Source organism: Bubalus kerabau, chromosome 3 (assembly GCF_029407905.1).
Source record: "Bubalus kerabau isolate K-KA32 ecotype Philippines breed swamp buffalo chromosome 3, PCC_UOA_SB_1v2, whole genome shotgun sequence".
Lineage (NCBI taxonomy): Eukaryota > Metazoa > Chordata > Mammalia > Artiodactyla > Bovidae > Bubalus > Bubalus kerabau.
Window position 1 is genome coordinate 11,292,516 of NC_073626.1, and position 13,315 is coordinate 11,305,830.

Here is a 13,315-nt window from a genome sequence, read left to right on the forward strand (position 1 = left end):
GAAATAAAAATAATTTGGGGAGATGGACTGGGTCATATTAAATATATGTGATGTTTCCCAGTTGGAAGAAAATGGATGCTGGGAAAGTGAGTTGAAGGTCAAGGTTTTAGGGATATTTCCATCTCACTAATGTGTACTTAATTCCATGAGTGTCTAAGCATGGATGCCTCTTATTTTCACACATCATTGTTTCTACTCTAGTGACCCCCAAGACTATGTATATGTATGTCTTATTATAGAAAAGTCATCTGTTCAGTTTCAACATTATGTTACCTTATTCCTCTGCCAGCTTTATTGAGATATAATTAACATATACCATTGTGTAAGTTTAAGGTGTACAATGTGATGATTTGATTTGATATAGATATAGATATAATTTCAATGATATGCACAATTAGGTTAGTTAACACATCCATCACCTCACAAAGTTAACTTTTTTTGTGATGAGAAGTTTTAAGACCTATTCTTTTAGTAAATTTCAAATACACAGTACAGTACTGTTAATTATAGTCATCATGCTGTACTTTTAGATCATGCTCCTGCTGCTAAGTCGCTTCAGTGGTGTCCAACTCAGTGCGACCCCATAGACGGCAGCCCACCAGGCTCCCCTGTCCCTGGGATTCTCCAGGCAAGAACACTGGAGTGGGTTGCCATTTCCTTCTCCAGTGCATGAAAGTGAAAAGTGAAAGTGAAGTCGCTCAACCGTGTCCGACTTCTAGCCACCCCGTGGACTGTAGCCTACCAGGCTCCTCCGTCCATGGGATTTGCCAGGCAAGAGTACTAGGTCTTATTATTTCTTGTAACTGGAATTTTGTACTATGCTGCATTTTTGTGATTTTTTAATAGCATATGAATTTTTCAATACTGGTGAAGATCTTTTTGATGATTCCCTTAAAGACATTTTAAAATAGAAAACATTAAATTTTTCTTGAAATAATAAAAGGCTGGAAGTCAAATCATAAAATATATCCATAATATAATAACGAGGCTGTGGTTTTTAGCACTATGAAGGGAGATTTAAGATAGGTAGAAAAATAGGTGTTGGTTCTAGAAGGAACCTCAGAGATCATCTCAACCGTCCTATTTTACAGGTCAGAAACTGAAGCCTGGAGAGTGTTCATGACTCGCCAAAATCACATCCAGTTCTCTTGACAATTCAGTAATTCTTATGCACTGTCATTATATCACTTAAGTGATTATATAAACATTATTTTTAAAACATTTAAATAAACATTATAATTAATACTTATAAAATTATATGATTTGTCTTATAATCTTCATCAAGGATATACACTTAAAAATGTATTATTACACAAATCTTCTTTCCTCTGCCCAGGAATCAGACTTGTTCTAACAGATCCTGAGTGGTTGGTTTCCCTTCACATTCAAAGCAATAGGAAATACCCAGCTGCTTAGATAATAAAGCCTCTTATTTGTTTTAGGAAAACAATTCATTTAAGAAGTTTACCAGAAACCTTTCAAACCTGAGATATTATCTGTGTGAATAAACTGTTTTGCTTAAAAAATAAATATTTAAAATAAGAGATCACTGGATTACTATTTATCATTGCTGTACAGCTCTCAGGATTTTGGAAAAATAAAATGAATGTCTTTCTTCCCAAACCCAGAGGTAAAATTCACTTGTTCTCTTCATGAAAGAAAATTCATGAAAAGAAAAAAGATTCAAAGCAATTCCAATCAAAAGCCGTACAAGGCTTGTTTCATTTCCTTTTGTTTTTATTAAAAAAAAAAAAACTAACTCACTGATTCTAAAGTTTGTTTATGAATGTTGATGGAGAAGGAAATGGCAACCCACTCCAGTAATCTTGCCTGGAAAATTCCATGAACAGAGGAGCCTGGCAGGCTACAGTCCATGGGGTTGCAAAGAGTCAGGCATGACAGAACGACTATCACTCATGAATGTTGAGGGCCACAAACAGTCAAGGAAAGCCTAAAGAAGTACAAAGTGGAAGAACTGGCTCTACCAGACATATAAAATTAATGTAAAATGATGAGACGGTGTGGAGTTGTTACAATGGTAGACAACCCAATGGAACAGAAGAGAGTCCTGGAACAGTTCATGTGCATATGGTCACTTGATTTTTCACCATGCTGACACCACAAAAGAGAGGAAAAAGGATGATCTTGTCAATAAATAATGCTGGGTCAGTTGAGGTCCACACAGAAAAAAAATGTGACCTCTATCTCACGTCGCAAACAAAAACCCATTCCAGACAGATTGTTAACTAAAGTAAAAGGTTTTGTTTGTTTTTTTTTTTCAGCTGAAGCTGAAACTCCAACACTTTGGCCACTTGATGCAAAGAACTGACTCATTAGAAAAGACCCTGAAGTTGGGAAAGATTGAAGGCAGGAGGAGAAGGGGACAACAGAGGATGATGGTTGGATGGCATCACTGACTCGATGAACATGAATTTGAGCAAGCTCCAGGAGTTGGTGATGGACAGGGTGGCCTGGCATGCTGCAGTCCATGGGCTCACAAAGAGTCAGACATGACTGAGCGACTGAACTAAACTGAAGGTAAAAGTACAACAATAAAATTTTTAGAAGATGCTAGATACAGAGATTTCTTAAACTAAATGCCAATAGTATAACTGTAAAAAGGGGACTAAGTTGGGCTTCATCAAAAATAGGAGCATATGTCCTTTGAAAGATACAGTTAAAAGAGTTAAAGGCAGCTGAAAAAGTGGAAGATCTGTGCTATATTCAGCATATAAACAGAATTTCTACAACTGAATGAGAAAAAGATAAGAACTCTACATGAATATTCAGCTAGACATAGTTCATTTTGGGAATAAGTCCGTTCCTTCTCAGAATCTTTTGAGCTCTCTTTGGGCAGAGTATCCTACCCTTAGGAAACCACCCACTCCTTGATTTAAGTAGTAGATTCAAAATAAAGAATATGAGAGCCCCGTGATAGTAAAGACAAAGAAATAGAACTTGAGTTGCTTTGAATCTGTTATTTCATGTAATCTTTCAGAGTTTTTGATCTGTGTTTAAAATTTAAAAAACAATGAAACAGTGCAGACTGCAAGGTGTAATTTTGTTTGGCAATGAAGAGTTTTACCTCATGCATGAAATATTTCATAGAGTTTGAATAATATTTTTAAGATTTAAGTTTACTATTTTTAATTGTTACTTTATTTTAAAACTAAGAATAAATCAGGAAAATAATTTTTACTGATAATCACATTAACTGCTTCCAAAGTGTTATAGATGCCTACCCAGGTGTCAAATGCTCTCATATTCTGATGCCTTGGACTCAAAAGATGTGTAAGACTTCTACTCAAAAAACTATAAAATGACAGAGCTAGAACAAATAATTTCACAATTTGTATGGAAATACAAAAAACCTCGAATAGCCAAAGCGATCTTGAGAAAGAAGAATGGAACTGGAGGAATCAACCTACCTGACTTCAGGCTCTACTACAACGCCACAGTTATCAAGACAGTATGGTACTGGCACAAAGACAGAAATATAGATCAATGGAACAAAATAGAAAGCCCAGAGATAAATCCACACACATATGGACACCTTATCTTTGACAAAGGAGGCAAGAATATACAATGGATTAAAGACAATCTTTTTAACAAGTGGTGCTGGGAAATCTGGTCAACCACTTGTAAAAGAATGAAACTAGAACACTTTCTAACACCATACACAAAAATAAACTCAAAATGGATTAAAGATCTCAACGTAAGACCAGAAACTATAAAACTCCTAGAGGAGAACATAGGCAAAACACTCTCTGACATACATCACAGCAGGATCCTCTATGACCCACCTCCCAGAATATTGGAAATAAAAGCAAAAATAAACAAATGGGACCTAATTAACCTTAAAAGCTTCTGCACATCAAAGGAAACTATTAGCAAGGTGAAAAGACAGCCTTCAGAATGGGAGAAGATAATAGCAAATGAAGCAACTGACAAACAACTAATCTCGAGGATATACAAGCAACTCCTACAGCTCAACTCCAGAAAAATAAATGACCCAATCAAAAAATGGGCCAAAGAACTAAATAGACATTTCTCCAAAGAAGACATACAGATGGCTAACAAACACATGAAAAGATGCTCAACATCACTCATTATCAGAGAAATGCAAATCAAAACCACTATGAGGTACCATTTCACACCAGTCAGAATGGCTGCAATCCAAAAGTCTACAAGTAATAAATGCTGGAGAGGGTGTGGAGAAAAGGGAACCCTCTTACACTGTTGGTGGGAATGCAAACTAGTACAGCCACTATGGAGAACAGTGTGGAGATTCCTTAAAAAACTGGAAATAGAACTGCCTTATGATCCAGCAATCCCACTGCTGGGCATACACACTGAGGAAACCAGAAGGGAAAGAGACACGTGTACCCCAGTGTTCATCGCAGCACTGTTTATAATAGCCAGGACATGGAAGCAACCTAGATGTCCATCAGCAGATGAATGGATAAGAAAGCTGTGGTACATATACACAATGGAGTATTACTCAGCCATTAAAAAGAATACATTTGAATCAGTTCTAATGAGGTGGATGAAACTGGAGCCTATTATACAGAGTGAAGTAAGCCAGAAAGAAAAACACCAATACAGTATACTAACGCATATATATGGAATTTAGGAAGATGGTAGCAATAACCCTGTGTATGAGACAGCAAAAGAGACACTGATGTATAGAACAGTCTTATGGACTCTGAGAGAGAGGGAGAGGGTGGGAAGATTTGGGAGAATGGCATTGAAACATATAAAATATCATGTATGAAACGAGTTGCCAGTCCAGGTTCGATGCACGATACTGGATGCTTGGGGCTGGTGCACTGGGACAACCCAGAGGGATGGAATGGGGAGGGAGGAGGGAGGAGGGTTCAGGATGGGGAACACATGTATACCTGTGGCGGATTCATTTGGATATTTGGCAAAACTAATACAATTATGTAAAGTTTAAAAATAAAATAAAATTAAAAAAACAAAACTATAAAATGTTATTGGGAGATATTAAAGATATAGATAAGCAGAGGGGTGTCTTTTGTTGAAGGATTGAAAGACAATTATTGTAAATACATTGTGTGTGTGCCCATGTGTGTTAGTCATTCAATTGTGTCCGACTCTTTGTGACCCCATGGACTGTAGCCCGCCATGTTCCTCTGTCCATGGAATTCTTTTTAAATTGTGTATTACAAAGTCAAATCAACATCCTTCCAATTTTTAAAATGAGACATAAAAGAATACAAATAAATTTTAATACTTAAAAATTAGAATATGTGCTTTCCAAAAGTGACTATTAACAGAGTAAAAAACAAGCTATAGAGTGAGAAAAGTATTTGAAATACATATGACTGACAACTAACTCATCCAAAATATACTATTAAGAAACAAATATATAATTAACAAATATAAAATTAAGAAACAAAACATTGAACAAAACAATCCAAAAGCCAGACACAAAATAAAGCACAATGAAGATTTCCATTTATATAAAGCTTTAAAAGAATAGGTAAATGTGTTAATAAAGTCTAGTTTTATGACTGGATAAAGAAAATGTGGTATATACATACAATGGAACACTGCTCAGCCTTAAAAACAGAAGGAAATCCAGCCAATTGTGAAAACATAGATGACTTGGAAGACATTATGATCAGATGGGAATGTTTACACCACCCACCAAAGGGAGGTGCAGAAGTTCTGTCCAGTGTAACTGAAACGATGTACCACAGAGATGCTTCACGTGCAAGTCCTAACATGATATATGAATCATGCTTAGGATGCAAGTATTCTGGTCTAATGGCTTAGATATCTTGATCTTGACTAGGGGTCCTTTAAAACTATTAGCTCATGAAGTTACCAAAAAAAAAAGCAAAATATTTTAAGTAAAGGACTCACAATCAAGTCACATTGTTGGAGCATTTTAGAAATTGATTCCCATTTCTATTAGTTGAATGCATAATTTAGTGATTATTAAGTATATGGCCTAATATTATTTAGATTCTGAAAGAGTCAATAAAATGTAGTATAAGCAATAACTTTATCTGAAAATGTGTGTGCTATAATAAAAGTCTATATAAATCATCTTAAATACTGCATATCAGTTTTTAGTTCATTTTATTAGAAATCTTTGCATTTTCCTATAAATAAAAAAGGTATTCTTTTATTTTTCCATATCAAAATGTACTCCCTTTGCATGGGAAGAATGACATTTCCTAACAGGAATTTAAAAGTTCCAAAATAGTTAATGTCCATGGTTTAATAAATGACCACAGTGTTGTATGCAAGTATAACTCAATGTTTGATGTTTCATTTTAATCCAGTTTTCAGTGGACACATACTCTTCTGGTATAGTAAGGGAAGAAAATGTATAGTACTGGGAAGAAAATGAGAGAATCTTTCGCCTTGGAAAGCTAAATATTTTAGTTAGGTTTAAAAAGTATGAGCACAAACCCCATAGCAGTTGTAATGAACAATAAAAGTCATTCTCCAAGGATTTGATATAGTGTGGTCATTTTTCATCACTATTATTTTTCTGTCATTTCTTTAAAAAACCCAGCAGATTGCCTTTTCATGTTACTGTGTGTGACTTTTTGCCCCCTCAAGATTTCTAGGCTATTGCTATCTCAAAAAATAATGAAATTTTGCTTAAAGTTCTTTTGCTCTTGAATTTTTTTTAATATAAATTTATTTATTTTAATTGGAGGCTAATTACTTTACAATATTGCTCTTGAATTTTTTAAATGAGGAACTCTATACTGCCTACATCTCTTACAATGACCACCACAGGCCTTAATCATGAAAGAGAAAAAGGTCTCCCCAACCCATTTATTTTGGAAAACAGTAATTTCACTGGTAAGCAACAATTTCACCATTTCTACAATCCATTTCCACTGGAATGAAGAACAGTTTTGGAATGAATTTGTATAGTGCCACTTAGGTATCGTTTTCTTAAATTCAGATAGTGATCCCTAGAGAGTACGTAGGAATGCTGTAACAAAACTAGTAAGAGTATATTGTATTAATTTATTCTACAAATATTTATCATTTTCTACCAGTATCCAGCCTTCTCTGGTGGCTCAGATGGTAAATAATCTGCCTGCAATGTGGGAGACCTGGGTTTGATCCCTGGGTTGGGAAGATCCCCTGGAGGAGGGCATGGCAACCCACTCCAGTATTCTTGCCTGGAGAATCCCCAAGGACAGAGGAGCCTGGCGGGCTACAGTCTATGGAGTTGCAAAGAGTCAGACATGACTGAGCGACTAAGCACAGCACACCATTAGCCAGGCACTAGGCTAGGGACCAAGGATACAATATGGAAAAGACACTCTGCCCTCATAGGAGACACAAGCTCATGTTAACCCAGAAAAGTTCATGTCCCAACTATTACAAAAGCACAAGATAATATTGGAGGGTTACTTGATCAAATTTTAAGGAATCAGAGAAGACTGCCTGAAAGAAATGATAGCTAAACAGAGACATAAACAATGAATAGAAATCAGGCAGGCAAAAAATAAACCCAAAGGAGAATATTAGTTATTTCACTTGGAGTGTGGATTTTAGGGGAGTGTGGATTGGAGGTGAGGGCAGTGTGCCAAGATGAGGCCAGAGAGAATGCAGGAGTTGGAAGGCCAGTTTTTTTAAGGACCTTGTATGCTGAGATAAAGGGCTTCCCTGGTGGATCACTGGTAAAGAATCCACCTACCAATGCAGGAGATGTGGATTCAATCCTTGGGTTAAGGAAGATCTCTTGGAGAAGGAAATGGCAACGTGCTCCAGTATTCTTGCCGGGGAAATCCCATGGACAGAAAAGCCTCGTGGGCTACAGTCCATGAGGTCACATAAGAGTCAGACAAGACTTAGTGATTAAGCAACAACAAAGCTGAGATAAAGACTTTGGGTTTATCTATGTAATAGGTAGAAAAACACTGGTAGTTTTTCAGCACGTACAGTTCTAATATCACAGCTGGCTTCAGAGGAACAGAATCACAGGATGAGTGCTGTGAATTGGTGACTGTTCCATGTCCATCCTACAGGAGTCCTCTGGGGCTGTCATTGGAAAGTTGCTTGATGAAGGGGCACCCTCGGAGCTGATGAACAGTACAAAGAACCAGTGGGTAGTGGCTAATGTGGCTTTGGAATTAACTCTGTTTCACTTGGCTTGGAATTTTCCTTTTGTGCACTCAGGTTGAGAGTGAATTTGGAGGGAGGAAACTAATAATTAGGTTGGATCTTTACTGGAGAAGTTCAGGGCATTGGTCGAGTTATTCTTCCCGAATGAGCACTGCTGCTGCTGCTGCTGCTGCGTCACTTCAGTCGTGTCCGACTCTGTGCGACCCCATAGACGGCAGCCCACCAGGCTTCCCCGTCCCTGGGATTCTCCAGGCAAGAACACTGGAGTGGGTTGCCATTTCCTTCTCCAATGCATGAAAGGGAAAAGTGAAAGTGAAGTCGCTCAGTCCTGTTCAACTCTTAGCGACCCCATGGACTGCAGCCTACCAGGCTCCTCCGTCCATGGGATTTTCTAGGCAAAAGTACTGGAGTGGGGTGCCATTGCCTTCTCCAGAATGAGCACTAGTAGTTGCTAAAAATAGCATCAGCATTGCTAAGTAGAGACAGGATAATTTTCAAGGCTTGTTTCCCCACTCCCTGTTTTCTGTGCTATTTAGTTTAGGGAGCAGGTCACTGTTCAGAAAGCAGGGTGCAGGACGTCCCCTAGGGCACATGGTGAGCACAAATGCAGAGAATTGTGTTCTTCGCCACAGTTTCGGCTCAAATTGAACACAGATGTCAGTGCAGACTGTCATCACATCCTCATGACTGTACTATTGAGAGAGGCTCCCGACAGACTCCTCCTTCCAGGCCACCCAGGCTCCTGGGCATCAGCTCCCTGAGCATCAGTTCTAACATGTTTCTCCACTAACATGTTTCAAACTGCCAATGGCCCCTCAGTCCCTGTACAATGGTTCTTAGCTCTAACAGCATGTTATAGTCACTTGGAGAGAATTTTTTAATACTAATGGCCAGACACTTGAATCAGGGCTATGGACTGAATGTTTGTGTCACCTACCACAAATCCACATGCTGAAATCCTAACCACTAATGGAATGGTAACAAAGAGTAGAGCCTTTGGGAGGTGATTAGGTCATGTGGGTGGAGCCCTAATGATCTGGATTAGTGCCCTTAAAAAGGAGACCTAAGAGAGCTCTCTTGCCACTTTGCCATGTGAGGACACAGAAAACAGATGGTTGTTTCTGAACCAGGAAATTCTCACCAGAAACCTAATTGACCAGTGCCTTGACCTTGACCTTGGGCTACCACACACGTGTCCCTGTGTTTCACTGCCAATGTATGAGAGAGTATACCAATGTAGCCCCAGAAGGGAAATGACACAAAAGCTTGTACCTGAGCTTTCTAGACACCTATGATGCAAACCTTTCTCCTGTTGCTTTTGCTCTGTATTGTTGCTGTAACAAACCTGACCCATGGATAGGACATTCTTTGAATGAATGAATAGGTGAATGACATGAATGCAATAAACAATGAAATGAAATGGCCATCCAACACATATGATGTCTATCTTTCAGTGCAGAATGAATGAATCTGTACTGAGATGCATTTACTGTAAACTATAAAGCCTAAGATGAGCTCTGCTTGGGAAAATATTGAACATATATGATCAGATATAATAAAATTTAATAAATTCCTTTCAGATCTTGGGTACCTCTTTACTTACTTAGCTCCAAAGAGACACTTTAAGACAAATTTTCTCATCAAATTGTTTGTCAAGCAGTCAGACTTCCTGCTTCTTCTCACCTGCTGTGGTATGTCCAGAACACTTTCCTTCCCAGGAAAATAGGATGCTACAGTTTCATGATGCATCCTCCATCATAATGTGAGTCATTTATATGCCAATATGAGGTTTATCTGACTGCATGTACCAATGGAGAATGGTTTAGATAAGGAAGAATAGAAATGAGTTTAATAGTATCTATTGAGGAAGGCTAGTAGGAAAAGAAAAGGTAGCCATACTCTGAAATCTATGCAACTATTTTCTGAATTCTGTTCACGCTTTTGATAGGGGAGATGTGGCAGGAGTGGTAATAGAACTGATTGGGATGACCTCTGGGAGTAAAGAGGTGAGAGATGTGAAGAGGAACAGATATAAAAGTTCACAGACCCATGCAAGATCCTTAGTGATGCTCATAATGGATCATCCTTGTTTAAATTTTTTTAAAGCTTTCCTCTAAATTTCTCTGTCCTCTGTGTTTTGAGAAGCTATAGCAGACACTTCTTCCTGAGGTTGACATTTTCATCAGAAAAGAAAGCCTGGGGACTTTGATAATAGCTGATCACAGGACTCCTGGGTGACCAGCATGGGCTCCCCCTCCTTGATACTACTCTAATTAGGTGATCACAGCCACCTCTCCTGACATGTCTGTGAGGGGCTGCAGATACTTGGCAATGAATCTGTCAGTCATGCAGAGAGCACAAATGGGCTGGGTCAGAGGTAACCAGAAGCCTTGTCTTTATGTCACATATTTATTTGGAAATTGGTCCACAGGCATGGAAAGGAGGATATAAAACACTGTAAATATATACTATATATGAACATTGCCATTATTTATTCTAGATTAAAATATCTGAAGTTTGAGTTATTCTTTAGTAATAAAAATGGAGAAAAATTTCACATAAGCTCAGGAATATTAACAAAAGGTATAATAATAAATTTGGGTAAGTTAATACTTTTTTGATATGCTGGAATAACTTGCTACTTAAAGGAATTCTGTAATGAGTATTTTTGTAACACAAAAAAATCTTCTATAGGTCTCTCTGCATTCTAAACTGTTTTATAATTTTGATTTTTCTGAAAGTTGTATATACCAAGGAGTTTATTACTGTTAGATAAAAGCTGTTAAATTTTGGATTGTGGTTATTGCCCCTTATTCTTGCTTCTCTGGGATATTTAAGCCATGATGGCAGACCTGAATGACTGCAAATTAGGGAATGTTTTTCTTATACTTAGCTCTAATAGTGTGGAGAGGGTGCAACCCAGGTGCTGCAGTGGTAAAGAATTTGCCTGCCAGTGTGAGATTGATGTGGCAAGAGATGTGAGTTCTATCCCTGGGTTGGGAAGAGCCCTTGGAGTAGGAAGTGGCAACCACTCCAGTAGTCTTGCCTGGAAAATCCCATGGACAGAGGAGCCTGACAGGCTACAATCCACGGGGTTGCAAAGAGTCAAATACAACTGAGTACAGCACCGTATGGGGCACGATTATACCACAGCAGTGCCCTATGCAATGAGGAGGCACAAAACAAAAACCATTTGAGCACCAATCATCGGTTTGTCTTCTCCTGTGTCCTGTAGACACCTGACCTTTGTTTTTGGCCTTGTGCTGCATGTGGGATCTTAGTTCCCCAGACGAGGGATCAAACCTGCAACTACTGAATTGGAAACTTGGAGTCTTACCACTAGACAGCCAGGGAAGTCCCTGACATCTGACTTTTGAGGTGTCTACTTCAGAGCTGCAAGTTAGGGACCAAGGATGTTTCTTCACTGGGAGCTCTACTGGAGAGAAGGGATTCTTTGACACTCAAGAGATTTTTGGCTCTAAAGCATACACCTATAATCAGAAGGAAATGGCAATCCACTCCAGTATTCTTGCCTGGAAAATCTTAAGGACGGAGGAGCCTGGTGGACTACTGTCCATGGGGTTGCAATGAGTCAGACACGACTTAGTGACTAAATAATAGCAAAAAGTGATACCAACACATGGCCACAGTCAAAGCTGGCAAGAGGCAGAGTTACGGAGGGGGTCTGGCTCCTGAGTAAATACTCTGAAATATTATGACTCACTGGAGTTGCCACATCAATTTCAGCTTAGCATTGAGCTATTATTTCCTACTGAATCCCTTTTCAGCTTTCTGGATCCTTTTTACATGAAGACTCTAAATGCCCAGGCCTGCTAATTATATACATTTGGATCTTTATGTGTGCATCCTTGCATCCTTCCAGGATACACCGCAAAGGAGAGCTGACAGCACGCTACTTATTTGTCTGCCTATTTATTTCACCTGATTTTAGACAACACTTTTAGTCCTGATACAGTCTTCATTTCCACCTGTCTTGAGGCAACAAGATGGAGAGAGAGTTCCTGCTGATCCCCGTCATAACTGATAAGCTCCACGGGGACAGAAAGCCCTCACTGTTCTCAAAATCTCTGAATTAAGTTTTAAAAAGGGCACTGGGGTCCAAGCACAAATAGCAAACCTTCCTTCCAATTCCATTTTTAGGCCAAACCGTTGGATAGTACCCGAGCACAGTAATGCTCAAATTCAAAGATAATTGTTAATGTTGATCACCCTAGTGAGTATCATTGTTCCAGCCACAAAGAACCAAGTTCATCACTATTACTGGTAGTACAAGGAATACAGAAGCAAAATTTACATGAAAATAAGCAGCAAATAATCTCTGAATACTTATCATGTGTCACTAGAGATGGGATACTGACCCTCACGGTGCAGCAGAGAAATAAAAAAGTAACCATGCAACATCATCTACAAGTGCAAAATAATTTCTCAAGACTTTTTCTCAGTCTTCATCTCTATTTCCCTTCTCTTTCCCCCTCCACCTACTACCCCCTTCCTCCTCCACACAAACATACATCTCCTTTGTGTGCCCTGAATCTTTAGAGTCAATGCTGGCTTTCAGGGCATAGGAAAGCCCATGAAGACCTCAATTTTTCCATAGCAGCAAAGATAAACCTGTACCAGCTTTATCACATATAACAAAATTTAATCTTCCTGAGTCCTACTTCCTCAAATGACAGATAGGCTCATCCAAAGGTGTTAATTGCTTATTAAGTCTTAACAATCACTTATATGTTAGCAATCACCTATAATATCTTGAATCCTAGGAGCAAGACTTGAGCTGACAAAAACAATAGGTACTGAGAGACGTGAACATCCTGTTAAGAGGCTGAAATTTTTATAACTGTCTGCTTGGGCTTTTTAACATGAGATTTCCAATCATGTCACAGTTTCCAATTTGAAATACTTGCCATTTATCTGAGCCTTCTAGAGATTTCTCTGATCTGTATATAATTTAAGAGGAGAATTTTATTTTCCACTGTAAAGATTGATTTTGTTAGTCAAAGACATCAGCTGCAAGTTTAAATTTGCATTTTAAATTTAGAATGATTTATTTCCAATGAAAAGTGTATCACTGCTGCAGTTATTCTAGGAGTGACTAGGGGACAAATAATTTATATTGAAAGACTATTAGAAATGTGAGCTTCCCTATAAAGGAAAAGATTGGCAC